We start from the raw sequence: 27279 nt of genomic DNA on the forward strand, positions 1-27279 counted from the left end.
GGCAGACACTTAGGCTGCTGAGCTAAATCCCCAGCCCCCTCTGCCAGTTTTTGATTCATGTATTTTGGGGATTCAGTTGTTAGGTACATATATATTTTCCTGATAGATCAACAGACAAAACCTTCCTTTTTCTAGCAACATTTTAAAAAAATTAAATGTTTTCAGTTTATTATATCTGATATTACTGTAACTCTTCTAGTTTTTTATGGTTTCTTTTACCTACAATTTATTTCTATTTTTGAATGTAAAGTGTGTCTCTGGTAGACAGCATCTACAGTAGGATCTTGTGGTTATTTAAGTCCAATTTGGCATGCTACCTTTTTATTTGATTATTTAACACACTCATTTAATTTATTATAAGGTATATGGATCACATATCAAAGCCCTGAAAGAAAAACAAATTTAACCAAGAATTTCTTGTGTAGAAAAACAATTTTTAAATGAATGTGAAATATAGTTGGACTTAAAGCATTTCACATTTTGACTTAGATATCATTTTTGTTCCTCTGTTTCTTCTTTTTTGCATTACATAAATGTTTTCTAAAGTAAAATTTTACTAACTTTAATGAATTTTCACTATATTTTAGAAATTATTTTCTTAGTGATTATACTAGGGCCTTCTAAATATATCTATCTCAGATTAATAGAATGTACTATAGACTTAACTGAAATCCAGTGGAATGTAAAAATATTATTCCTACATTGCTCCACTCATCTTTCTACTTTTGTGCTTGTATTGCTGTACATTATATGTCTGCACGTATTACAAGACCAAAAGTACGGTATAGCTACTACTGTACATAATTACATAAGCTTATTAAGCAAACTGAAAAATAAAAACAACTACTGCATTTCAATGGAGTTTATTATATGAACCTTCTTACTATACTTTTTGCCCTTTTTTTGGCTAAAATGGAGATTAGACCTTGGGCCTACTCACTGAGCTACATCCTCAGCCTTTTTAATTTTGAGGCAGAATCTCACTAAGTTTCCTAGGCTAGGTTCTAACCTATGATCTTTCTGTCTCAGCCTACCAGAGTTCTTGGATTTAAGGCATGTGCCACCACTCTTAATTTCCAATATATCTTTGCTCCCATAGAAATCTTTTGTGGTTTTTTTTGACAAATATGTTACACTTCTAAGTGTTAGATTCCAATTATGTCTTGTATATATATTGCTTTTTATAATTGTGTTTCAAACAGTGAGAACAAGAAAACGAAGAAATGCTAATTTATACAATATTCTAAAATTACAGAAATACATAGGCTGGGATTGTAGCTCAGAGGTTGAGCCCTTACCTAGCACATATGAGGCCTTGGATTCAATCCTCAGGGCTGAAGAAAAAAAAAAGCAAAGAAATTTTACAAAATAATTATATAAATATCTTTTCTGATTCCTTTTGTTCCATATAGGCTTGAATTATTGTTCATCGCTTGTGTGTTCACACTGAAGAAGTTTCCTTATTGTCTATGGCAAGGTAGACCTGTCCTACAAGCAGATTTTATGGCTGGTTTTGTTTTAAAATCTTCAGTGCCTTTATCCAGCCTTCATTTTAAAAGACAGTCTTCTTCTGGACTGGTTATGGTTGACATTGATTTTTATTGAAAATTTCAGGTCGCCCTGTTGCTTTCTGGCTCATAGTATTTCTAATGAGATCAATGACTTATTTTATTGGGGGTTTCCTTCTGAACTGTCATTTTTTCTGTTGTCTCCAAATGTTTCTTCTTGTTTTGGTGGTCAGCTTTTTTTTTTTTTTATAAACTTTTAATCGGTACCAGGGATCGAACTCACTACTGTCTGCTTGCAAGGCAGGTGCTTATGCGGCTGAGCTAAATCCCCAGCCCGGTGGTCAGCTTTTTTACTAAGCAGTTTCTGAATGTGAATCTGTTTACATTTATCTTACTTTTATTGCGATTCTTCGGTACATAAAATAATACTTTTAAGAACATCAAATTTGGGATGTTTTCAAGTCACTATATTTTCCAATGTTTTTCCTTTCTTTTATCATTCTTTCTCCATGGCATTTCCATTACATATATGTTGTTGTACTTAGTAAGATATATCCCATATCCCTGTGAGATTCTATTTTCTGTGTCTTGGATTTTATAATTTAGCTTCAAAGTTCATTGGTTCTTACTAAAGCCAGTTCATATGTACTATTGTGCCCCTCTAGTGTGTTTTTCATTTTGGTTATTATACTTTTCAACTCTAAATTTCCATTTGTTTCTTCAAGAAAATTCTATCTTTTGCTTGATAGTTTCTCTTAGATAAGATAGTGTTATCACGGGTCTTTTTTCTTCTTTTCTTCTGGTAAGCCTGATGTCTCTTATTGAGGTAAAATATAAATAATATAAAAATTACTAGTCATTTTTAAATGCATGATTTAGTGGCATCAAGAGCATTCTCAATGTTATACAACCATCACTCACACCTATTTTCTCAAATTACTCTTTCTCACAAACAAAAACTCTTTTAATCAATAGCTCTGCATTTTACTCTACTCCTCCCAGCCTGTAGAAAGCTTTATATTCTGTATGTCTCTATGAATTTACCCAAGTTAGTTACTTTGCATGCATAGAATTATACAATACTTATCCTTTTATGTCTATAATCTTTCACTTAGCTTAATCTTTTCAAGTTCTATCCATGTTTTAGTGTGCATCAGAATTTTTTATCTTTTAAAAAGCTGAATAATAATCCATTATATGAATTTATCCATTTTGTTCATCCAATAGTAGGTATATGGATGTTTTTACCATATGGCCATTGTGAATAATTCTACCATGGATATTGTCTTTTACTTCTTTAATTGTGGTTGGTTTCCTTTAGTTTTTTAAATATTTATAATTGCTGTTTTGAATTTTTGTTCTGTTGAATTTTATATTTAAGATCACTCAGCAGCTTTTTATATTGTCTGCTGCTCCAACCCCTGTGCTTTGGTCACATTTTCTTAAGTATTTGTATACTTCATAATTTTTGGTTGAAAACTGTACATTTTTGGTCAAATATTGTAGCAACTCTAGGCAGTGATTCTTCTTCAGAACTCACTTTTGTTGTCATTATGATGGTAAATTTGGCTGCAGCCTTGACTGAAGTCTTTTTTTTAACCAAGTTCACCCCTCCCAGAGCCTTCCAGCTCCCTCCTAGGAGGTGCACACATGTGGGAGTCAGCCTAACTCAGGAGTGCATTCTGCCTGCCTCTGCCCTGACATGTTGGGTAAGCTTCCTGCCTCATTTGGTGTTAAGCATGCTTCTTAGCTTCCCTGACTTCCAGCTGATTTTTCCATTTCATGTGATGCTCTGGGATACATACTGTTTCATAGATTTAATGAAACGTGGGCAGAGGCAGTTTTGAGACCAGTGTTTAGGCTTACTGTGATTTTGTTGTGGCTCCTCTTATTCTTTCTCCTCCTTTCTGTCTAGTAACTGACTGATCCACAGTTCTGCTCATTGCTCTCACCCATCCAGGTCTGTGGTGTCTTCAAGTTTGTCCACAGGGTCAAACTTCTGCCCTGTGGAACTGTGAGTAAAGCTGATTCTGTGGGGACAGTTTCTGAGTTCTTTGTTCTCAGGGATTCCCTTGGCCTGAGCAATTTGTTATAGTCACCACCCCTGGCATTACGCATATAAAGTAGACTCTGGTCGTCTTGGTTTGTCTCGCTCTATATAAAGCCTTTACCTTAAAGGAAACAGATATATTCTTGGTTGTGTATTAGTGGAGTAGAGCTTTAGCCTTTTAGTAGGGGAGCAGCCCGGCACTCACTGCGTATTTAGCCTCCTGGGGATCAGAAAGGCTAGTGGCTGACTGCTTCTGTTGAGATGTCACATCCCTCGATTGTAGATGGAGGGATGAGGAAGCCCAAGTTCCTGGCCACAGATGCGATACCACTTCCATTACCTGGAACTGACTGGGATTGCGAGAACAAGGGTGACACTATTTTTAGAGAGATTTAGTAGATTTTATTGGATCAGTCCTTCTTCATTTATTGTATTCCCATAGACATTGTCCAGAGACTTTAACTGGTTGTTTATTAAATAATTTTTATGACCTGTGGTTGTGTCACTGGAAATAGCTTCGCAGACATTCTCATGCGACCACTTCAGCATTGATTTTTTTTAATTCTACAAAGCAAATCCTTTATACAACATAAAATACAAGAATCTAATATAAACATACAAAGTATTAACAATGATGATCATTGGCATAGAATTATGAGTGATGTGTTCTTTTTTGCTTTTTGTGTAATGGAGAAATCAAATCCAGGGCCCCAGACATGCTAGGCAAGATTTCTGTTACTGAGCTATACTGTGAACTTTTGAGTGCTTTGTTTTTACTTATTTTTATTTTATCATTAACTTATACAAATAAGTTTTTACTTATTTTTATTTTGTTTTGAGCAAGGTTTTCCAGGCTTGAAAGTTTCCGTGGGCTCAATGGATCCTCCCACTTCAACCTTGCAAGAGCTGGGACTACAGGCACATACCACTGTGGCCACGAGTGGTTTATTTTAATAACATTATTTAGGTGTTTTAGCATAGGTAAGCACACCCATTTCAGATACACCTGTCAATGATTTTTGCAAATATAATCATTCCATATGCAAGATACAGAACTCTTCTGCAATTCCACGAACTTAATCTCATGTCACTTTACAAAAATCTCAGCCCCAAATCTTAGCACCTGAGAGCAAATACTTTATTTTGTGTCACTATCAATTAGTTGTACATTTTCTAGACTTTTCTATAGATGGAATCATGCCAGTATTAATGTCTGCTTTTTTACTTTCCACGTTTGGAAATTTATCAGTGTTGTTGTATGTATGAGTAGTTTTTTTTTTACTTTTTTTAATTGCTGAAAACTACTTATTTTTTTGTTACATTGAAATTTGCTTATCTAGTTGTCTATTGATGAATACTTGTGACGGTTTTTTCAGATTTTGAGGAATGCAGAAAGTTGATAAGAACATTTATATGTAAGTTTTGTAGGAATTTATGTTTTTTATTTTTCTTAGGTAAGTACTAAAGAAGTGGAACACACGTAACACTAGCTACTCAGAAACCTGAGGCAGGACGATTGCAAGTTTGAGGCTAGCCTGGGAAACTTAGCATGACTTTGCCTCAAAGTGAGAAAAGAGAATGGTTGGGAGATAGATCTCAGTGGCAGAACATCACTGGGTTCAGTGTCAGTACCCCTACATACACACACAAAGTAGAATTAGCTACATATTTACTTTGCATAAAAAATTTGAAGACTGTTTTCAAAATGATTGTAACATTTTACATTTTTACCAATAGTGCTTTGGTTATTGATTTCTTACTAAGTAGTGTTAGGCCTAAGGGACAAAAGGAGGTCCAACATAACGTGCTTTGACAGTTATTTTTAAGTAAAGAAACAAAGACCTCAAGGTACAATATATTGATAATCACATAATAGGTATCAGACCCAAAGACACAAGGCCTCTATGTCAAGAAAAAAGCATACAGTGTTCCTGGATAAATAGCTTAGCCCAGTGACAGCAGGAAAAGAAATGTTCTTTAAAGACTTTCCCTGCCTTAGACTGGGATCTGGTTAAAATAATTTATCTTACATAAATTTCTTACATGATTAATGTCCCCGAGGAAAAACTAATCATCTGAAAAGGACAAAAAAACATTTTGCAATCCCAAAGTCACTTCTAAGTATAACACCAATAAGTTCCATAATTACCCCTGTTCTCAAGATCCCAACAGTAATTCTTGTGTGCATAAAATGATTTCCAGACTTCCATCGTAGGCAGGTGCTTTCATGACACTGCCACCTCCTCATGTGAAGGTGTAACTCTGTCCAGTTTAAACAAATTTGATCTATGCTTCTGCATGGCTGCCTTTGTGTCTTTCATGAAGGACACAAAACACAGGAGATTTGAGAGGTTCAAGAAGGCTGGTTCCTCACTGCATGAGGACCTAGCTTCCTGATGGCAGTAGCATTTTGTTAGAAAAGCCTCAATTCTGCTGACTGTATTGATCCTAGTTTCATGACTCAGCATATAATGAAAGTTCTAGTTGTGCTGAAAACCCTGAATGATCTGCCATTGCCAAGTGGAGCATTCTTTAAAAGTTAGTTCTATCCAACTAACTGATAGTGGTGTTCATATCTTCTTGTTCATTTTCTGTCTTAATGTTTCTGTCTATTATGGAGAGAGAGAGATGTGGTAAGATATCCAACTCTAATGTGGATTTTTCTTTTTCTCCTATTTCGTCAGGGATTTTTTTGTTTGGTGGGTTAGTTTTTGTTTTGGGCATTGGGAATGGAAGTAAAGCCTGTGCCTTCTGGGGTGCTCTACCACTGAGCTACATTCCAGCTCTGTTCAGTCATTTTTAAAGCTCTGCAACAGGGTATGTTCCCATCTAGGGTCATTATGTCTTCTTAGCTGCTTGACATTTTGTTATGGTAAAACATCCCTCTTTACCTCTGGTAATGGTTCCGTCCTAAATCTACTTTGTTCCAACTAAACAGTCAAACCAACTTTCTTATGTTTCATGTTTACGCATCTTTTTCTTTACTTTTCTTTTTTTTTTTTTTTTTTTTTTTTTTGAGACAGGGTCTCTATGCAGTTCAGGCAGGCCTTGAGCTCACTTTGTAGCCCAGGCTGGTCTCGAACTCACAACGATCCTCCTGGCTCAGCCTCCCAAGTGCTGAGATTACAGGCATGAGCCACCACACCTGGCTTACACATCTTTTTCATCTCTTTACTTTTATACTTTTTTTCTGGGCAAGAAGGAACCTAAAGATCTCTAACTCTTGCTCTGTTTAGCTCACTCATGTCTGGCACCCTGAGCTGCAGAGCCCAGCTACCTCAGCTTCCATCACTGAGATCTCTGCCCCTTCAACTCAGCAAGCCTGCCACATTGAGGCTCCCCTTCCCTACATCAATTGTGCAACACAGTTGCAGAGAAAGCTGTACACTTTCTCGTTTGTTGCCCTTCTCTGAGTTTACAGGTTCTGCGTTGTCTGTTCAGTATTAGGGAACAGTTGTTTCATGTGTTCTCTAGCGTCCTGTTTATTGCAGCAGAGAAAGTACGGTACCAGTTTCTGCTTCATGGCCAGCGGTAATGTCTTCTTTAGTTTTATTTGCATTTCTTATACTTTTATGTTTGCATTTGCTCTACCATTTTTTTTTGGTTTATCATTAAGATATGGTTCATTGGTTATTTTCTATTTAATGAAAACTCCTCAGTGGGTCAAATGTACTCAGAGATGTGCTGTTTGTAGCATTTTAAAAGTATGTTTTCTCAAGCTTGAATAGAAAAGTTTATTCATTTAAGCTAGCATTTATCACCTTTTATTATCAGTTAGCATTTAGTGTATATAAGTTGTCCCTTAAATAGGTAACAATGTGATTTAGAAGAATAGAAAAAGCATACTCTCAGAGTGAGTTATTGAAGAATTTTCAAGCTTTGGTTTCTTTCCTGGAAAAGAGCTAAGCTCATATTTTCTTTATCAGTGAGCTAAGCCTTTCTTAAGAAATTACAATTTAAAAAGCACATTTTGTGTATATTCTCTTCATAATGAAGAAAAGTCCAGGGTATATCTAGCCCCTAAACTTGCACCGCTACAAGTAACTTACCTTCTCTTTTTCTGTCATTCCTGGAAATGATTAGACAAACTTGTATCTGCCCAGGATTCAAATCATTGGTAAGGCAAGAAGTGATATTTATCATTCAGCACTGGGAAACACCAAGTATCTATTGGAGAGCTTAATATTTTAAAACCCTTTTTTTGTTACTGTTGGCATGAATAAAATCCTATTTTTGTTAACAAGGGCCATTTTGTCCGACTGTCTCTGGGTAGTTGCCTCTTTGTGGCTCTTTTATTGGGTTTTCTTATATTTATGGCCTCTGTGAATCACTTTACTCAGAAAATTAGAAAGAACTACCATTTTGCTAAGCAATGATAAGCAACTGCTATAATTAAATGTCAAAATATATTCTAAGGCACCACAATTAAAACAGTGTGATACTGAGGCAGGGGCACATACCCAGATGGAAAGATTGGCAGACAGATTAACAAGAGAATAGGGATGGACTGCAGACATTTAATATACAGCAACTTAGTATATGATAAAATTTCCATTGTGAAACAATGAAGGAAGGAATTACTTAATAACTGGTGTTAAGACAAATGGAGTGTCATGGAAGGACAGAATTATCTTCTTTTTAAAATTTTTCTTTTTCTTTTTTCTTTTTATCGTTATCGGGGATCAAACTCACAACTGCCTGCTTGCAAGGCAGGTGCTTATGCTGCTGAGCTAAATCTCTAGTCCCCTTAAAATTTTTCTTAAAGGATTGAGGGTGTTTTATTGCTCCCAGGTTTGCCCCAAACATACCCTCTCTCTTTGGTGGGGCAGGGTTTTACTATGCAGTTCAGGCTGGCTTTGAACTCACTCTGTATCCCAGGATGGCTTCCAACTCACTGCAATCCTTCCGCCTTGGCCTCCTGAGTCCTGGGGTTACAGGTGTGTACCACCAGGTCTAGCCTGCCTCAATTTCTTGTAGTAGCTGAGACTATAGGTATGTGCCACTATGCTCAGTTAAAATTTACATTCTTATTCCATAGTACATACAAAAATAAAGTCATGTTGATAAAAGAGATGTCAGAAACTAAGATGAATATGTTCATAATTTTGATGAAGAAAGTCTAGAAACCTTAAAAGATTAGCTCATGTATGTATGTGTACAAGTGTTTGCAAAGATTAGCATGTGTGTAGAAAGGTCTGGAAAGGATCTACACTGGGCTCTGAACAGTGGCGTAGAGGGAAATTTTACTCTCTTTATGTCTGTTATTGTTTTTGTTACAATTGTTATGTATAACAAATATGTAGGAAAAAGCTTCATTTTGGAAAAAATAGATAAAAAATGGATATTAGCCATGTATGTGTTTACTGTGACTATGTGTCAGCCCAGTCTAAGTGTTTGACATGTATTTTGTGCTTAGAGCCTATCACAATTTCATGATAGGCTTTATCATTATCTCTACTTAGATGAAACGGTTTAGAGAAGCCATAGAGTCAGGAAATGGCAGGACCAAGACTCTTAGTTTGGCATCAGAGCTGGGATGTAACTGTGGCTATACAATAGCTTTCAGGACAACTGTGATTGGCTGTAAACATGGCTATTATGCTGAGATGCAATGAAAGGCCTGATTGTGAACATAGATTGAAATATGTGTCTGTCTTCAGCAACCCGACTAGAAGGGAACATCCAAGACAGAACGTAAAGGCTTCTCTGGGCTTAAGCTACCGTGAAATTCTTTAAATCTTCCCTGGGAGGGTGAGGGTCAAATGAACTATCTTCTCTCTCACACAGCCCACAGCAAATTGTCATAATCATTCTTCAGATATTCTTCGTTACACAGAGCTTTTATCCACAGAACTTCTCTTATTTCTGGAACACATAGGATATTTGGGCCTGACTTATAAAGTCATCTCTTCTACTGATCAGAAGCAAGTTTTCACTGCAACCTTTATATCAAAATAGCAGATTACTATTGGGGGCCTGGCCTACATCTCCAATCACCCAAATGAGTGTATGGTGAAGGCTTAAATGAATGAGACAAGTGGTATGATTTTAGGGGTCCAGGAGGTTTCAAAACTCTCTGCAGATTTTGAGGCTCTGGGGGCTAAGACAAGAAATGTCTCTGGGTGGCCAGTTTTATTTAGTACTCAAACAAAGAAGGGGTTAGAGTGAAAAATGCAGGAAACCCGAGCAGGATCTTGGGAGGGGCTCAAGGACCACTCCAAGTAACAGACCGTGTTAATTTAGAACTATCCTAGGAGAGAGTCTCCAGGTGACTTTCACTACAGGAGGGAGACGCCTGCAGCTACAATCTCTATCTTATTAATTGGGGTTGGAGCCAGGCGTCCTCAGCTGTGGCCTATCTTGTGCTTTGAAGCATCTCTTAATTCTCAGTTCAGCTCCAGCCATGCCACAGCTCTGCACGTGTATTCAGCTTCAGCAGCTCCAATAGGTTACTATTTTGACGTTAATATTTCAAAATGAAAAACAAAACAGCTAACCTAAAAGGAACAATTTACAGGCATCTTGGGATAAAATTTATGCTTGACAAATTCAATCTAAGTCACAGCTATTAATAATATTAATTTGCAATTATCAGTAACAGCAGAGATCATTATGGAAAGAGAATCAAGACTGAGTGGAAATTGATAAACACTACTAATTGTGTATTTATTCACCATAACAAAGGCAATATTTATTAGGGGTTATAAAGACAAAGTGAACCAGGTATGATGATACACACACCTGTAGTCCCAGCACTCCAGAGGCTGAAGCAGGAGGATCACTGTGAATTTGAAGCCAGCCTATACTGTATAGTAAGTTCAAGGCCAGCCTGCACTACATAGCAAGACCTTGTCTCAAAAAACCCAAAACCAGCCAACCAAATAAAGACAAACAGAAAGAGTAGAAAGCTGTGTAGTTTATATAGTCCTATGATCCTCTCCCGTGTAATAAATGCACAATGAGTTTACATATATGCTGTTGCCTTTCTTCCTGGGCATTTTGAATCTGATGACTTACTGTTTAGTGATACAGGTTTAAATATATCCATATGAATTCCCAAAGTATTGGTTGGTTTGCACTGTTTCTAGCAGTCCACACAACTTTGCCCTTGCTGGCTGCCCTATTTTAGGAGTGCTGACAGAGAGGACTGTAGCTCAGTCCAGTCATCTCTCATATGAAAAATTCAACTGTTCTCTGACTGATACTTTTCTTTACAGAGTACAGGTGGAAACATGATTTCCAAGGGAACACGTGGGAGACAACTTTCCCTCACTCTCCTCACTGTACTCCTCACAGTCATCCTGAAATAGAGCTAACTAGGAAGATGAGAGAAATCACACTTGGTATTTATTAGGTGCCAGCCACTGTCAATTTCCTCTGTCCCCCGCAGCAGGGGGAAGAGCTTCAGGATGGTACTCGTGGTATCTTTACAGCTCCAATACATGAGTGGTAGTCACAGATTTTATTAGTTAAATTAGAAAATAGCTTAGAAGTAGATTGGGAAAGTTTTTAATGTGCAGAGGATGGCTGTTTATGACTTGATATAAGTGTCATTGAGAATATTTTAAAAGGCGCTTTTTTTTTTTTTCCTTGGTACCAGAGACTCTCACTTATGCTGCAGAGCTAAATCCTTGGCTTGTTGTTCTTTTAACTAGAAGTGTTTGGTTAAGTTATGGAAGGATTTTGCAATGTTAGAGTCATTGACATTTGGGATTAGGTAGTTTTGCACTGTATATGCAGGAGTATGTTGTGCACTATAGAATGCTTAGCAAACTCTCTGACTTCTAACCCATTAGACATCAGGAGCATTCTTTAATCAAAAATGTCTCCAGACATTGTCAAATGTCTCCCAGGGGCAGAGTTTCCCTGTGGAGAGCTGTTAGGGGGAGTAGTGAGGCTAGAGGCTGCCACTGCATGCTGAGATCAGAGGAAAAGGAAACAAACAAATAAATAAAAGGAGATGAATGAGACATTATTTCAAGAACAACTTGATCTCAGGATAATGACTTCTGTAATGTTACGTTATTAAAATTCCATATTGCACTTAGGGAGCTGAGGCATGAGAATGGAGAATTTTGAGGCCAACCTGGGCTACACAGCAAATATGAGGCCATATGGCAAGTCCCATCTACAGCAAATAATAAGATAAAATCTAATGTAGTATTTTGAAGCACAATATAGAGGTGTTGTGTAGTGCTGAACTACAAAGCTAAAGGGACAACTCAAAAGGCATTCTTGTCTCTAGCAAAATATGACACCTGCCAATTTTTAGAGAAAAAAAGACTTATGAGGAAAAGGTTATGGCCAGTTGCCTGAATATATTTATTCCTTATGTAACTGGCAATTTTAAAGCAAACATGCATTTTTCTTCAGTTGAGACAGAGACTTGCTATGTAAGTAGGCTGACCTTGAACTCATGGCGATCCTCCTCCTGCCTCAGCCTCTCAAGTGCTAGAATTACAGGTGTGCAAGGCAAACATACATCTTCTAATGAATGTTGGGATTTTCTTTTTACAAAACTTTTGGTTGTACAGGTGAATATTTCCCTACAGTTCATGCTGTAATTCCCCCCTGCTGAAGAAACATAAAACTATTCCATTACCCTTAGAAATGTGAAGCAATGTGATGTTATTTCACATCAGTGTTCAGACAGACTTGAGGGAACAGGAACATGAAATATATAGCAGATGCAATCTGGCTTTGGAAAATCTGCACATCTGTTGTTTGCTCCCGTGAATCCGCTGACAGTGAGTTCCCTAGAACCCAGGGACGGTGCTGCAGCATCTGTGATATGGTGTACGATTGCGTCAGGGCTGCTGTTTTCCCAGTAAAATAAGACAAAGATTAGGCAAAGTATGGAAGCCTATGCTTTGATGCTGTGACTTTGTTTTCCTAATCCTCATTTTTTGGCCTCAAAAGAAATAAAAGAATACTCATAATACCCACTTACCCAAGGATTAATGGTTAGGATGTGTGAATACCTCTAATAACTTCCGTCAGGAGAAAATGTTGGCACGGTACATCCTTGCTTTATACTGAGGACAGTGAGGAAAATATTCTGACTCTGATCTGTCTCTTTATACACAGTCCTTAGGAAAGGAAATAGTATCATTGGGACCATTATGCGAGTTTGACCTGCAACAAGTCCCAGATATGCTTGATAGCATTTGACTAAGGTTCATTTCTATTGTGAAAAGTTGATTCAAGTGCTGGAAATCTTCTTATTTTTCCAAGCTTAATTTTTAATGTTGCAAAACATTCTGTGTGATTTTGTACTTTAAATTCCTATTTTAGAGCTGGGGATGTAGGCTTAGTGATAGAGTACTTGCCTAGTATGCATGAGGGTTTGGGTTTGATCCCTAGCACTGGGTGTTCCTTTGTCCTGCAAGAAATCACATTTTATATGCTACCTTGAATCTGTCATCTGGCATAGAATAAAACCCAGCAGCGCTTCAGTCTCACAGGATGGTCCCAGTGGGAGACAGAGAAGCAGTCCCAGTGCTGAAGTGTTGGTTCTGCTGGCCTCTCACTGGGTTTCCAGTGCTCCTTTTGGACTTTCCAGTCCATTGCAGCTTCTTAAAGCAGAACTCCACCCTGCTTAGGGGACCAAAAGAGCACATGCTGGTAACTCCCTGTTCCCCCTGCTAAGGGTACCACACAGGCTGCTGCCAATGCGACTTCTCTATGAGGTAAAAGCCTTTTCCTGCCCTTCTGCTCTTTTCCTTGCTACAAAATGAACATCCATTAAAGAATATTTTCTTTTATCTCTGAGTAAGCCAACTTATGCCGGTTTTTCTGTACTCCTCTCCCCATCAATCATGGAGAGCACAATTTTAGAGAGCTCTATATTGAAGAAATGGAAAAAAGGAGAAATAAAGGCTTTATCAATATGGAATTCCAATGTGGAACTTACTATAGTTCTTAGGCTTTTCCCTGTGATTTCTTAGCACTTTTCTTTCTAGGCTTTGTAGAAGACTACAGTTGCCTTCAAATGCATCAGGAGCTTTGGTCTTACTTCTCTCTTTGTTGCCAACTCATATGAGTAGACCCCCTAATCTATGGTGGATGTGTTCCAGACTCCAGTGAATGCCCAAAACCCCAGATAAGTTTTATGTTGTAGCCTATGCATATATGATAAATTTTCATCTGTAAATTAGAAATGATATTAGTAACTTCTAATAAAATGGAAGTCACAACCATGTCCCATAATAAAAGCTATGGGAATGAAGTCACTAACTCAAAATATTTTATTATACTGTACTCACCTTCCTTCTTCTTGTGATGATGTGAGATAATACTTAAAGGAAGCACTTAATAGTTTAAACCCAACAATTAAGCACTTATATTACTTAACAATGACTTCTCTTTGGCAGATCCACATTGCCAGCATCATTAATCTTGTATTTGGGACTTTACTGAGGAAAACAAGGGTTACTTGAACATAATCGCTTTGATATCACAAGTTGATCTGTCGATTAAGCTGGCTACAGAGTGACTAAGGGATGGGTAGCTTATATAGTATGGATACAATGGAAACTGGCGATTCATGTTGTGGGGAATGGGAAAGGACAGTAGGAGATTTCATCAGGTTACTCTGGGTGGCAATGGTTTAAAACTTAAGGATTATTTCTGGAATTTTCCATTTAATATTTTTGGCTGCTGTTGTCCACATGTGACTAAAACTGAACAGCAAAGCTGAGATGATGAGGTGGTGCTGTGCCTGAGGGCTCACTCCTTTACTCTCTCCATGTCACAATCTGGGGATAATGACACCTCCCATGCCTTCTTAAAATGGTGCCAGAGGGTTTACATGGCCTACTATATATGAACGTGTTATAAAAGCTAGGAAATGCCAAAGACATGTTTCATAACTGCCTTTCCAATCTCATCTCTAAAAACATAGTTCCCTCAGGAGAATATCATTTTCTTGTTTTTTTTTTTTTAGGAGCATATCATTTTCACAAATTTCTTTACATCATAGCAAAACCTTTGTTAATGATTATTTTCATGCTTTTGGGTCACAGGTATAGCAAATAGAGCTATGTCTTGTTAGCTAGCAGTTCTTACCAGTTCGTTTTGGTTTCTGTTCACACATTATCATTTCCCAGAAGTCCTCCTGTTTCTAGTCTTCTGGACTATGTACTGTTGTTACTGTCAAGCAAGTGGCACGCCTGTACTTCCTGCTGGTTTGAGGGTGGATGCTCTAGAAATGACACCTTGCCTTGGATTCTGTCAAGCCTGCTCCAGTCTAATCCATACAAAAACTCATGCACTTCTGGGAGAATGACACCACAAACCTGGTTCTTAAAGAGATTAAACCTTTAGGGCTGAGAATATAGCTCAGTGGCATAAGCACCTGCTGGGCAAGCACGAGGTCATGAGTTTGAAGCCCAATACAAAGGGGGCGGGGGAGAGAGAGAGGGAGAGAGAGAGAGAGAGATTAAACCTTCAGACTTTTTGTGGGAATACAGTAATTTGTAACCACTTACCAAGTCAATTATTTAAATACAGGTTGACAAAAATTGCATATTTTATAAGATAAGAAATATAAACACAAAAATTTATCAAAAATTTATTCAGTATGACAATCAACTGGTTGAAATGACACCTTGCTGCGCAATGCTTGGGATCCTATGTAAAAAAACACACTATCAGAGTGACGTTTTGGACAAACTGTCAAGTAACTAAATAACTGTTTTTCTGATTAAAATATATTCATAGAAAATTGGAAAGATAAACAGAAAAAGAAAAAATGGTGTGTAATACCAATCTTTTTAACATTATAGTATGAATAGTCCCTACTTCCCTTTATGTTAATAGGAATAAGATCATACTGTTTGGTAACATTTATTTATAATAGCTTGTTATATTTTTATTGCGATAAAATACACATAATGAAATTTACCATCTTAAGCAAACTGTGGGAAACACTTCCTTAGTGACCCTGGGTGAGTAGGGCTCCCTGGCGCTACCTTCTCTAAGCAAAGTCTTTCAAAGTGTCTACCCCCTTACACCCTTCAGCTTGGGGAGGCTGGCCAATTCCTGAGACACTTTTAAGCCATTTTTTCTACTATTTTAATGTAAAGTACTTGGTTTCTTTTTAATGTCCATTTTTTTTTTTTTAGCACCAATACTTTCTTTCTTTGGCCCCAACTTTAGATGCAGATTCTTTCTGGCCAAGTTGCAAAAATTGCCTCTGATTCTCACTGTAGATCTGGTTAAAAGCAGCCAGCAGTACTCATGTCATAGCCTGAACATTAGTCTGCTTTGGAATTTCTCTGTCAGATTATAAATTCAGCCTCACATAATATTTTAAGATATGGGCAAAACAGGGATGAGTTCTTTGCCATCATGAAACATGAATGGCCTCTAGTCCAGTTTCCAACACCTAGTCCAGTTTCCAACAGAGTCCTCATTCTTATCTGAAATCTCGAGGCTGACCTTTACTGTGCGCATTCCTATCAGTATTCTGGTTTTTCTGAACACAGATCAGAATCTTTTAACAAGCTCTGCCTATTGCATTCTAGGACTTCGCTAGCCAGCATCTTCCAACCTTTCCAAACTGCGAATACCAGTTTCAAAAGTTCTAAACCACATGATCAGGCACAGTAACAGCAACAATTCCATTCCCGGTGCCAAGACCTGTATCAGTCAGCTTTCCCATCACTGAGACATAATACTAACACTGGAAACTTAACAGAAGCAAATTTTATTTTGACTCCCAATTTTCAAGGATTCAGTCCATCACTGATCGGCTCCAAGAGACAAATGGCATGATGGAAGGGTATGATAGCGGAGAACTGTTCACCCCATGCAATTAGGAAGCAGAGGTAGAGGGGAGAAGCCAGGGACAAGAACATTCCTTTCCAGGTCACAACCCCAGTGATCCTCCCCTTCCAGGTAGGTCCCATCTCCAACCCAAAACAGTTAAGGGAACATTTTAAATCTACAACCATAATATCAAACCGTGGCAAAATTTTTTAAAAATATATTTTTGAGCCAGAATTATTTTAAACTATTTATGCTCACTGAATTAAGTTGGGCTGTGAATATCATTCCAAAAATGCTTTGTTTCTGAGGCTTTCTTGGATGGTTGTGAACTATCTTTTGTTTGTTTTTAATACAACTGCTACAATAATGAGGGATAAAAGCACAAAGTACTAAGATTATAATCACGATTGAATATGAAAATGTATTAATAAAGCATTCTAATAGGTGTGAATTCAATGACTGAAGTATTGGTAAAAGATGTTTTAGATTACAAATTATGTGGCTCAACATTTAAAAAAACATGAAAAAAGAAAATATATTGTTTTGATTACAGACACATTTCTGAAGATGGCTGATTATATAATTCTTTTCTAAGAGCTTATAAGGCAGCTCCTAGGTTTTAAGGAAATAGCATCTTGATGTTTCAATGGGACTTCATCTCTGTGTCAGCTCTCCATCCATGACACTTCGCTGCTAATTTGATAAAATCACAAGTCTAGCTTGCCAGGGTAATAGTGACTTAACACTAGCAAAGGCATCTCTTACATATTAGCTACATTCATACATGATACAGGCTGAAGTATGCTCTCCTTCCAAGTCCTGGGTTTAACTCCTCATTCTCAGTACATCTGAATATGACCATATTAGGAGACAGGACTTTTAAGGCATAATAATAGAAAAATAAGGTAATATGGAAAGGTCCTATCACTGACGCCCTCATAAGAGATTAGGACACAGAGAAACATAGAGGAAAGATCTTGTGAAGATAGCAGAGGATGAACAACATCTTCAAGCAAAAGAGAAGTCCTCAGAAGAAAGCAATGCTGCTGACACCTTGACTTTGGATTTGTACCTTCTAGGATTGTGAGGAAATAAATTTATGTTGGTTTAAGTCATCAGTTCTGCACGACATGCTGTTAATCATCTGATTTTATACAGCAAAGCTTTTCATTAATATTGCTCCCACCATTCTGTTATGAAAGTATTTTCTACAGAAGTAAATTTTCCTCTCACATTGGTTTAACGTGTCATAGTTTCTTGTTTCATGAGTACTTCAAATTACTAGCTGGTAATAACTGCTTCTTTCTAACATGATTTGAGAGACTTGTACATAGAGGTTATGAAAAACTAAGTTTCTAAAGTCCCTAATGATGTTTTTTTATTGTTACTTATGTAATGCACAAGAAAAATATAAAATGAAATGCAGCGTAAATGAAAGAAAGACCAGTGGGCAATAAGAATTGAGGCACCCTGAGAGAGCATTCTATTCAGTCGGCAAACACTTTCTGATCACATTATGCCTCAGGTCCTGTTCCAGAGACTGGGAACACAGCAGTGAGCAAAACCAAGTGGGCCTGCTCTGGATGTCATGCCTTTCAGGATGAAGATGGAAACGCCTATTTCTTCTCTGACCTAATCTGCTGCATTATGGAGTACCACCCATGTTTAATCTGGTTTCCTGTGGAATCTGTTGGGTTTAAACCTTGCATCAGGCCAGTTTCACACCAAGATGAGGAAAATACAAATTGGGTTTTGAATTCCTCACAATTCTTTGAAGCTGAGAGTCTGAACCCCAACCAGGTGAAGGTTGTACTTGCTCTGTGACAGCAGGTGTCTGTCAGCACGGCTGAGAGGAGCATGTTTCAGGGAGAGCTCTGCTCCACAGATCTTGGCTGCCTGGGTTCCTCATTGGAGAAGGAAATACTAAGGTCCTTGATGTGGGCTCCCAGGGTAACGATATGGAGAATCGTGATGATGAGTGAGACCTAGTCAAGCGATGGCAGAGCACTGTGCAGAGGGAGCTGCTGCTTCCCTGGAACAAGCCTCATAAAGACTGTGATGGCTCATGGATGTGGCTTTGGTCAGGTAGCTGGATCATAGGTGTGCGACACTGTCTTAAGGTTGTGATAACTGGATTAGTCCACTGATCACACTTAACATAGTTCTGCCCGTGGCTAAATAGATTTAAGGAAAACGGAAGATGTACCTTGGTTTGCGTGGCATCAACAAATAGGTTTGTAGTCTGGGTGGAATAAAAGGAGAGTGCAGTTTGCTGCTTCACTGCCTTCTTCTTGCCATGCTGTGGACTGTTTCTCCTCTGCCATGTTTCCTTGGCTGGGAGCCAGTGGACTATGGGCCAAATCCTCTACAAACTGTGAGCTAAAATAAATCTTTCCTCCTTTAACCTGTGGGTGTCAGGTGTTCTGCCCCAGCAATGAGAAACTAAGCAGACACTTTCCCTTTGGGTGGATGACTGGACAAACATGTGGGGGTGAGGGAAATGTTCTACATCCTGACAGAGGTGGTAATGAGTACACACATGTAACCATTTCTCCAAAAAAAATCACCAAAACATATACAGCAATAACTCAGCTCATTAACTCAAGTTGTTCCACGATTCTGGGGAAAATGGTTGTGCTGATGGTCATGGTGATGTCTATCACCTGAGGAGGAGATTGCAAATTGAAGCAAAATTTTGCCAAACACTTCATGAACCAACTTGTTCATAAACAGGAACATTCATGAAGCAAGGTATTATTGGAATTAAACGGGTGCATTTTGTTTTATGTAAACAGTGCCTCACTACAGTTGGGTTTTTAAAAGTGAAAAAGAAATAAAAAGCATTGCCAACATGATCAGTTATACATTTTTAGTTGAAATCAAATTTTAATCTTGCTTCTTTGTGATGGGCATTCTGATTGAACTGGGATGTTCAAAAATGTTCTTAACTCACTCCAAACAGAATTTTTGCAGATAATTTAAATTATTTACATTTTTACAGTATGTTGATACTTAAAATTTCAATCTCTTGGACGAGAAGTGTAGTGCAGTGGTACAGCAGGCGCTTGGCATGAGTAGGACCTTAGATTCAAATCCCACCACAAAAACAAAATAAAATCAGTCTCTTCCACTAACTAGTTATGTGAATGGGACTGGGGTGATAACGATAATCTCGTGGACTTCAGAATACCAAATACAAATAATATGCACACATAAGTATTATTCAGAGAATCAGAATACTCATAAAATATTTCATTATATATTCATTCACTGATATATAAACCAACATTTCTGTTATTCTTCAGATTTGCTTAATAACTTTATAGAAAAAAACTTTAGACATGAAAAAAGTATTATTTAAAAAAATTTTTAAACAATTTAAAAAAAGTATTTAGTATTTCTATAGAAATGTTTCAGGTATTTGCATTAGTGTTAATTAATCATATCATTTAATTTCCAGAGTGCAACATCAGCACTTTGTTAGGAGTGGATGATGGAAAGGAGAAAACATTAGCCAAAAAGCAGGAGACTAGGATTCCAAAGTGAGCAGTTAACAGAGCTGAGTTGGTTTTACAAGGTAAGTACTGTAAACCTCTAATCATTTGCTTTAGAACACGTACCACGGTCATAGACACGTTTCTTAGAGGAAGTAGGCCTAGTTTGCCGGACTTGAGGTTGTTCTTTTTTCATTCTGAGCCTATCAGATACTTAATGTTTGTTATCTTTCAACTTTAGATCTTTGGAGAATATTTTCCAATGGAGAATGGCATAGTTTGCACTCCGGAAATGTTACTTTGAAAACAGTTTAATAATTAAAAGGCACAGGTAAATTGCACATAGAGTTTGCTCACTTTCAGTTATTCAGAGTATAGCAAAGGGAATGAGACAAGGGGAGTGAAGTGGCAGGATCTTCAAAAGGACAGAATCTAAGTAATGGGACAGAAGGAACCTTAGCCCAAATGGCAGCACAGCTGATATACTTTCAAAGCAAGTTAAGACAGAAACTAGATTCGGTGCTTGAAGGCAAGGAATTTTACCAATTTATTTAGGATTTTGTACAGAATGCCAAAATTCCAGTTTCTATTTTTTTTTTTTTTTTTTTTTTTGCATCAAAACCATTGTTTTACTTGTCTTCTAGTCTTAGAGACATGGCTGAGGTGATTTTACTCTATAATCCATCTTTGCCTTAGCAAACTACAGTGCTTTAGATTACTAGAGGGAAAGCTAATGAAATGATTTAGCTAGGCTATTCTTTATTTATTTTTTGTCTTTTTTTGAGACAGGGTCTCACAATGCAGTTCAGGCTGGCCTTGAGCTCACTTTGTAGCCCAGGCTGGTCTCCAACTCCCAACGATCCTCCCACTTCAGCCTCCCGAGTGCTGAGATTACAGGCATGAGCCACCACGCTAGGCTGTTCTTTTTTGGAGGGAAATGCATTGTTGCTTTTGGAAAACTTGGGGATTTAAGTTAGGAAAAAGGACAAAGGAAAATAAAATCCAGTAAGTTATGTATTTTGTAGATAACCACTGCTAACAGCTTATTTATAAAATATTTCTAAAAGCGTTTCTTTGCATATATATTCTTATAGACATAGATATATATAAACATTATACATTCAGCTTTGGAATCTGACTTGACTCTCAACAATATTTCAAGCTTTCTCTAAACAATAAATGTAAATGCACATCCTTATTTTTATGAAAAATTCCATTTCATGGAGCAGACTTGATTAGTCATCATTTGTGGGTAGTTGCATTTCGTTTTCACTGTTAAGAATTGTGCCAATATCTAGCAAATTTTGCCCAACTAACATCTACAATTAATACTCAATTTTTTAAAACCAGTAACACCATTTCCGAGTGGAGATAACTGTTAGCAAGTTGGAAATATATTCATCTTCTGAAGACTTTCTTTTTCTATTCCATTTGCATTACTATGATGAATACTTCTGGGGTTTAAAAGATCTGTAACAGAGTGCTGGTCTCACTATATACAGAAACTTCCCAGGCAAAGCTATGAAGTATACATTTTGGCAAAAGTTTAAGGCAGTGGGGATGTGGATTTTATTGTTTTCATCTGGTTCTCTAGGAACTTGGTGCCCTGTTTTCCTCTCAGTACTCTGGACTCTCCATAATGGATCTTTCCCTGAACCTCCCTTTCAGTAGAGGACTGTATTCTCATTCCTGTTTCTCTCTAGGTCCGGAGCTTATTGAGTAAGGGAGACAGGTGTATAGATGCTGTCCTGTGTGTAGATGTTTTGGTGTCTTGGGAGCTGACCAGCTGGCTAACCAGGTACACTAGCTGCTACTATGTTTTTGGAGATCAGTGACATGTTTATTTCCAGTATCAAAGATGAGATTTTAAGGCTTCAAGTCTCCCCAAAAGGGAACCCATTTGGGATCCCTTCTGTCTCTCATACAGAAGCTTTCTTTCTCTCAATAAATATATTCTACTGTTAACCTCTGTTGTTCCTAAAATTCATTCTTCAATTTTAGAGAACATGAACTCATACTAGATACAGTAGGTTGGGAGTTTCGTTCCTCTATATCATTTGGAGGTCTTCCACTGAGATAACTGGACGGAGATTTGGGCAATGCAATGCCAAAGCCCTTATTCCTTTGGTATGCACCCTTAAGCACTGGGAGATGTTCGATTCTTCCATGTTGAAAAAGAGCCAATTGGTATTTCTCTGCATGAGTGCATGGCCTACCTACATCCTAGAGTCAAAATGGAAAACAGAGGGAAGTATTATGATGTTCTTTCACAACTAAAATCATACTGTAAAAGAGGAAAAATGGTTAGGACTACATTATGTTAAAACTTTCTTTGCATTAAGAGATAATTCTTATCTATGCTCCAGGTATAATTATGAGACTATCTTATGACACTGCTCCTATTCATAAGTTTCTTTCGCTCAGTGACTTATAGCAAATTAAGCTAGAAGTAGGAAAATTTTCAGATGACCCTGATAAGTACACTGATGTCTTCAGAGTATTTACTCAGACCTATGAGCTAGGCTGGAAAGATGTAATGTTACTCTTAAATCAAACTTTGACTTCTAGTGAGAGAGAGAGAGGCAGCATTATAAGCGGCTATTGCCTTTGGAGATGAATATCATATTGTTACTTTTAGAAGGCCAGAAGATAGACAGCCGGGGGACCACCAGTTCCTTCTGGAGCACAAGCAGTCCCTGTGCAAGACTCTTTCTTACTGGGCTAAAAACCAGACTTAAAGCTGTGTGCCTACCTAAGATGAAAATGCCTGGTGTCTATGGAGGTCCTCTAGACAGGATCTCTGCAGAAGTATCTCTGACCGCCATTCAATCACTGCGACCCTCTTCAGCCTGAAGAAGCCAGATAGGTCATGGCCCACTACCTCCTCACTGCAGTTCGGGTTACTTCTTCACAGGGGGACTGTTACAGGCAACTAAATTAGTTATAAATACTATGGGCAGTGAGACAGAGCTAGGTCCTCTAAGGAGCCAGTGCAGAAGCCGATATCTTGCAACTATGGAGGACCCTCCTGCTGCTTTAAGACAAAAGATCAAACAAACACATCTAGCCTAAAGACTGATATTCTAAATAGTTCCCTATCACCCCAGAGGAAGTCAGGAGTCACCATTCCAACCCCCTACAGAAGTCACTGCTCTCTAAGAATGCCTGCTTTCTATGTGACTTGCATCCCCATTTGTCCTCAATGTAATCAATTACCTGAAATATTAATCTTACTGGCTAAACCATAGCTCTGTCCCACCTTATGCCCATCTGCCTTGTGAGTTCCTAGTTTTCCTTAACTTGAACCATCTTTTTTTTTTTTTTTTGTCTTTTTCCTTTTTATCGGTACCAGGGATCGAACTCATGACTGCCTGCTTGTAAGGCAGGTACTTATGCCACTGAGCTAAATCCCCAGCCCCCAACTTGAACCATCTTACCCCACGATTTTACTCTATAAAAGTCCTTGGAAAAGACAGAGTCCCTGGCAACCCGCTCAGGACCCCTTCTGTCTCTCTCTGACAGAAACTTTCTATTTCTCAATAAATATATTCTACTGTTGAAGTCTCCCCAAAATATGGTCAACTTGGAATTAGGCCTGGAGTTGTGATCACCAGGCAAAGGAGGGCTGTGCATCCTCCAGTCACACCAGTAAGGGACAGAGCGTGCCTTACCCAGCCTCCTTCCTGGCCAGTGCTACAGGAAGCACAGCTATTAGACATCATGGCACCAGTCTGATTTTCGAAAGGAGCCCAAATCCCTAGGGCTGATGTTAAAAATGTGACAGTGGAACTGGAATGACAGAAGATAAGAACTGTCACTTCTTTCTTTGAATCATTCATTGCTTTTCTTGACATTCATTAAAACTTAGCCTCACATACTTTGCTAAGGTAAAGCCTCTCTGAGGTTTGCAGCATTTCTCTGGTTCTTTAGAAAGGGGTATCATAATACTGTACCACAGCAAACACAGCATGAATATTGGAGATTAACCTAACCTGTCGTGCTAACAAAACACAAAAATATGTTATTAGTGCATATTTGCAGTATGATTACATTCACTGTGGTGTATTGGTAAATACACACAATACATCTTAATTCTTCTTTTTTTTTTTTTTCCTTTGCCCTCCACCCTTGTTTTAAAACTTTTTTTTTTCTTTTTTGGCCAACATCAGATTTATTTGTAAGTCTCTACCAAGTTAATTATTATAAACACAGATTAACAGGCCAAAAAACACATAAACAATTATACTAAATGAAAGTAAACTTTTAGCTACATTGGCCATACTGGATTAAAATAACTATGCTTTTTTCTCCCTTAGTTTTCTCTCTATAAAATATAGGAATATAGCTAGTATACCTATATGGTGGTACACCTGTAATCTTAGCACTCAGGAGGATTGCCACGAGTTCAAGGCCAGTTTGGGCTACAGAGCGAGTTCAAGACCAGCCTGAACTACACAGCAAGACCCTGTCTCACAACAAACAAAGAAACAAACTCACAGGAATATTAATAGCAATTTGGAGCTCAGTAAAATGACAACATTATTTATCCGGGTTAGGTTTAAATTAATACAGGCCCCACTTGCAAGCTGTTTTCCTATGTTAGGTGTGCAAAAGTTCACTGGGAAACTGAGACTGCAACAATTACTGCTTCTGGAGATCCATTGGAAAGTGCTTTGATACCGTGTTACCATCTTACTATTGGCACAAGTGTTGCTATGGAATATAGTTTTTGTCATTTTCCTTCAGAACTTACTTGGAGAAATGCAGGTAAAAAGAAATACTGATGAGTGTTGTGATACAGGGATGTAAAAATCTGTCAGGAACAATGGAAATTCATTCAGTTATAGCTTATAGTATGGCCAAAAGTTTTCTAAATTGGAGTATCAGTAAAGAAACTCCATGTGGTAGATGGTATAAACATTCTAAAATGTATGTTACCATTTTTCAAGAGATTTACATTTTTTTTTTATCGGTACCAGGGATTGAACTCACGACCACCTGCTTGCAAGGCAGGTGCTAATGCCGCTGAGCTAAATCCCCAGTCCCTAAAATTGTTTCTTTATGATCAAAATAACCTAGAAATTTCAATTCGTTCTAATAATTCCTTTTATGAAAATAAGCAAATGCAAAAATCAGCATATAAAAGTGCTTATTAGAGAAATGTTTTTTTCAATTTTTTTTTTTTGTCTTTTTCTTTTTTTTTATCGGTACCGGAGATCGAACTCGCGACAGCCTGCTTGCAAGGCAGGCAGGCGCTTATGCCGCTGAGCTAAATCCCCAGCCCCGAAATATTTTTTTCTTATACTGAAAAAGAAACAATGACAGTCCATCAAGTGGAGACTAGTTCAATTAATTATGACTAAATGCTTTAATTTGTAGTCATTGTAGTTTTAAAAATCCTTAACTGGTATGGGAAGACATTTATGACAGTACAGAAAATATGGAGGCTATTAAATATTTTTACATTGTTATATTATAGAAGTATGAAAAACTATCAAAAATCTCTCCGAACCCATTGAAAGAGGAAAAAATGAACAAAATACTGAATGAGAGCTAACATGAAGAAAAAGTATTGTCTCTGGCTCTTTAGTAAGTGTAGTGGTGTTTTCTATGGTTGTACATTATTGCAACCGTGTTCTGAAAGGTTCCTTGCCTTTCAAGCTCATTTATTCCCTTCTAATTTAAGGGAGAAAAATTTTTTTTATAGTATTGCATATCTGCAACTAGGCAGGTTTCCATGCTAAACATATGTATTTCTAGAGTGATGTCAAAAAAGCTGAAGCCAGAATGACTGTTTAAAAAGCCTGTCTGAGGTAGGCATGATGGCACATGACTGTGATCTCAGCACTAGGGAGGCTGAGGCAGGAGGATTGCCATGAGTTTGAAGCCAGCCTGAGCTACATAACAAGTTCAAAGCTAGTCTGAAATACATAGCAAGACCTTGCCTCAAAAAAAAACAAAAACTCCAAAAAACAAAACAAAAAGAGACCCTCTTATCATAAAAATTCTGTTGGAAGTTAATTTTAAGGTGTTTTAAAATTAACAATCTTTGTTTCTTTGGAAAAAAGTATTATGTTTTCTTTTAAAATAGTTTTCAATGAGAAGCTAAAAGATAAATTCTTTATAGAAAGTTGTTTCTATCATTTTCTTTCAGGTGCTGTGCAAAGTATTAGGACACATACGCTCTGAACTAAGATACAAATGACATATGTGAAGCATGTACCTGGCCAATTTAGGGCAGGGGTTCCCAGTTTGGGCACTGTTCCCATTTTGGGCTGCACAGCCCTTGCAGCGAGGGCTGCCCTGAGCAGTGCGGGTGGTTAGCAGCATCTCTGGCCTGTACTCCTAGATGGCAGTAGCATTTCTCTTCAGTGGCGATATAAAAATGTACGTCTAGATCTGAGCACACTGACCCTGCATTGAGATCTGCTCATTTAGAAAAGTGAAACACAAACAGCATGTACATTTGTTTCCTGCAGGATTTGGGTACTTTCAGGTTAAAGAGAACTGCCTAGGTTTACCCCTTTGAGGTAGGTGAGTTAACAGGTGACACTTTCAAGTGTCTTTTTTCCTAATAAATCAGCACTAAGCTCTGATATGTACAAATTCATTTCAGCTAGGTTATTTTTTCTGGTTCATAGAAGGCAATACATACTATTTATTGCTAACAGGTAACTCTGAATCTCAAAAGCAAACAATATAAGTAATGAGAAAAAGACTTTGTAAAAATTTCAATTTATAGTACATGGAAATTAACAATTAAAAGTATACTTTTACTGTCAGCACTAGCAAACCCAGTCCCCTGCCCCTAATTCATTTCTTCCCCTCACCTCGCTGAGGAAAACAAATGAAGAAAGAAAAATACCAGAAATACAGAGACTAGCAACTTATAAAAAGCAATGTTCAGGTGTCTTCTGTCTTCTACTCAGAGAACAGTTCCTGCCACCTCCTTGATACCAGGCACTGTTTGGGTATCAGAAGCAATTAGAGGAGTGTTCTGTTTTAGAAGCTTACAGTTTAGGTGGTAAGATTTTTTTTTATTTCTATGGGGACTAATATGCCCTTTAGATAAATTAACTTCCTTTTATCACCAAAATCCTACCATAGCTCTATATTATGTACCTACTGCCTTCATCCATTGAATCCTGGTTTCTACTGATACAGGGGAAAATGTAACTCCCAACCTGCCAGGTATCAGATATGCCATTTGTGTACCCTGAAATCTAAGAATGAGTTCTAAGGAACAATGGAGGTTAAGAGCAGGAAAGTACTGATAGTGCCTGAGAGACAGGAGGGGACCCGAAATGGGTTGCCACTGAGGTCACTTCTCTATTTCCCTATGGAGGAAAATCATGAGGTGAGTATAAAATCAGGTGGATACAATGTGGGTCAAACTATAATCAGCCAATAAGATCACAAGTATAGCTGCTTAGCTAACACTGACCGAACAGAGTCT

General features: G+C 37.8%; 1 protein-coding gene across 1 annotated transcript in view; it reads left to right on the plus strand.

Moving 5' to 3' along the window:
- Ccny (cyclin Y) overlaps positions 1–27279 on the plus strand; it is a 203463-nt gene that overhangs the window by 23650 nt on the left and 152534 nt on the right. The window contains exon 3 of the mRNA XM_063253663.1: positions 19790–19906. The gene's annotated coding sequence lies outside the window, so the exon portion shown is untranslated. The remainder of the gene's footprint in view (positions 1–19789; positions 19907–27279) is intronic.

This window comes from Cavia porcellus, unplaced genomic scaffold, assembly GCF_034190915.1.
Source record: "Cavia porcellus strain 051 isolate PalLab524CR breed Dunkin Hartley unplaced genomic scaffold, mCavPor4.1 scaffold_7, whole genome shotgun sequence".
NCBI lineage: Eukaryota > Metazoa > Chordata > Mammalia > Rodentia > Caviidae > Cavia > Cavia porcellus.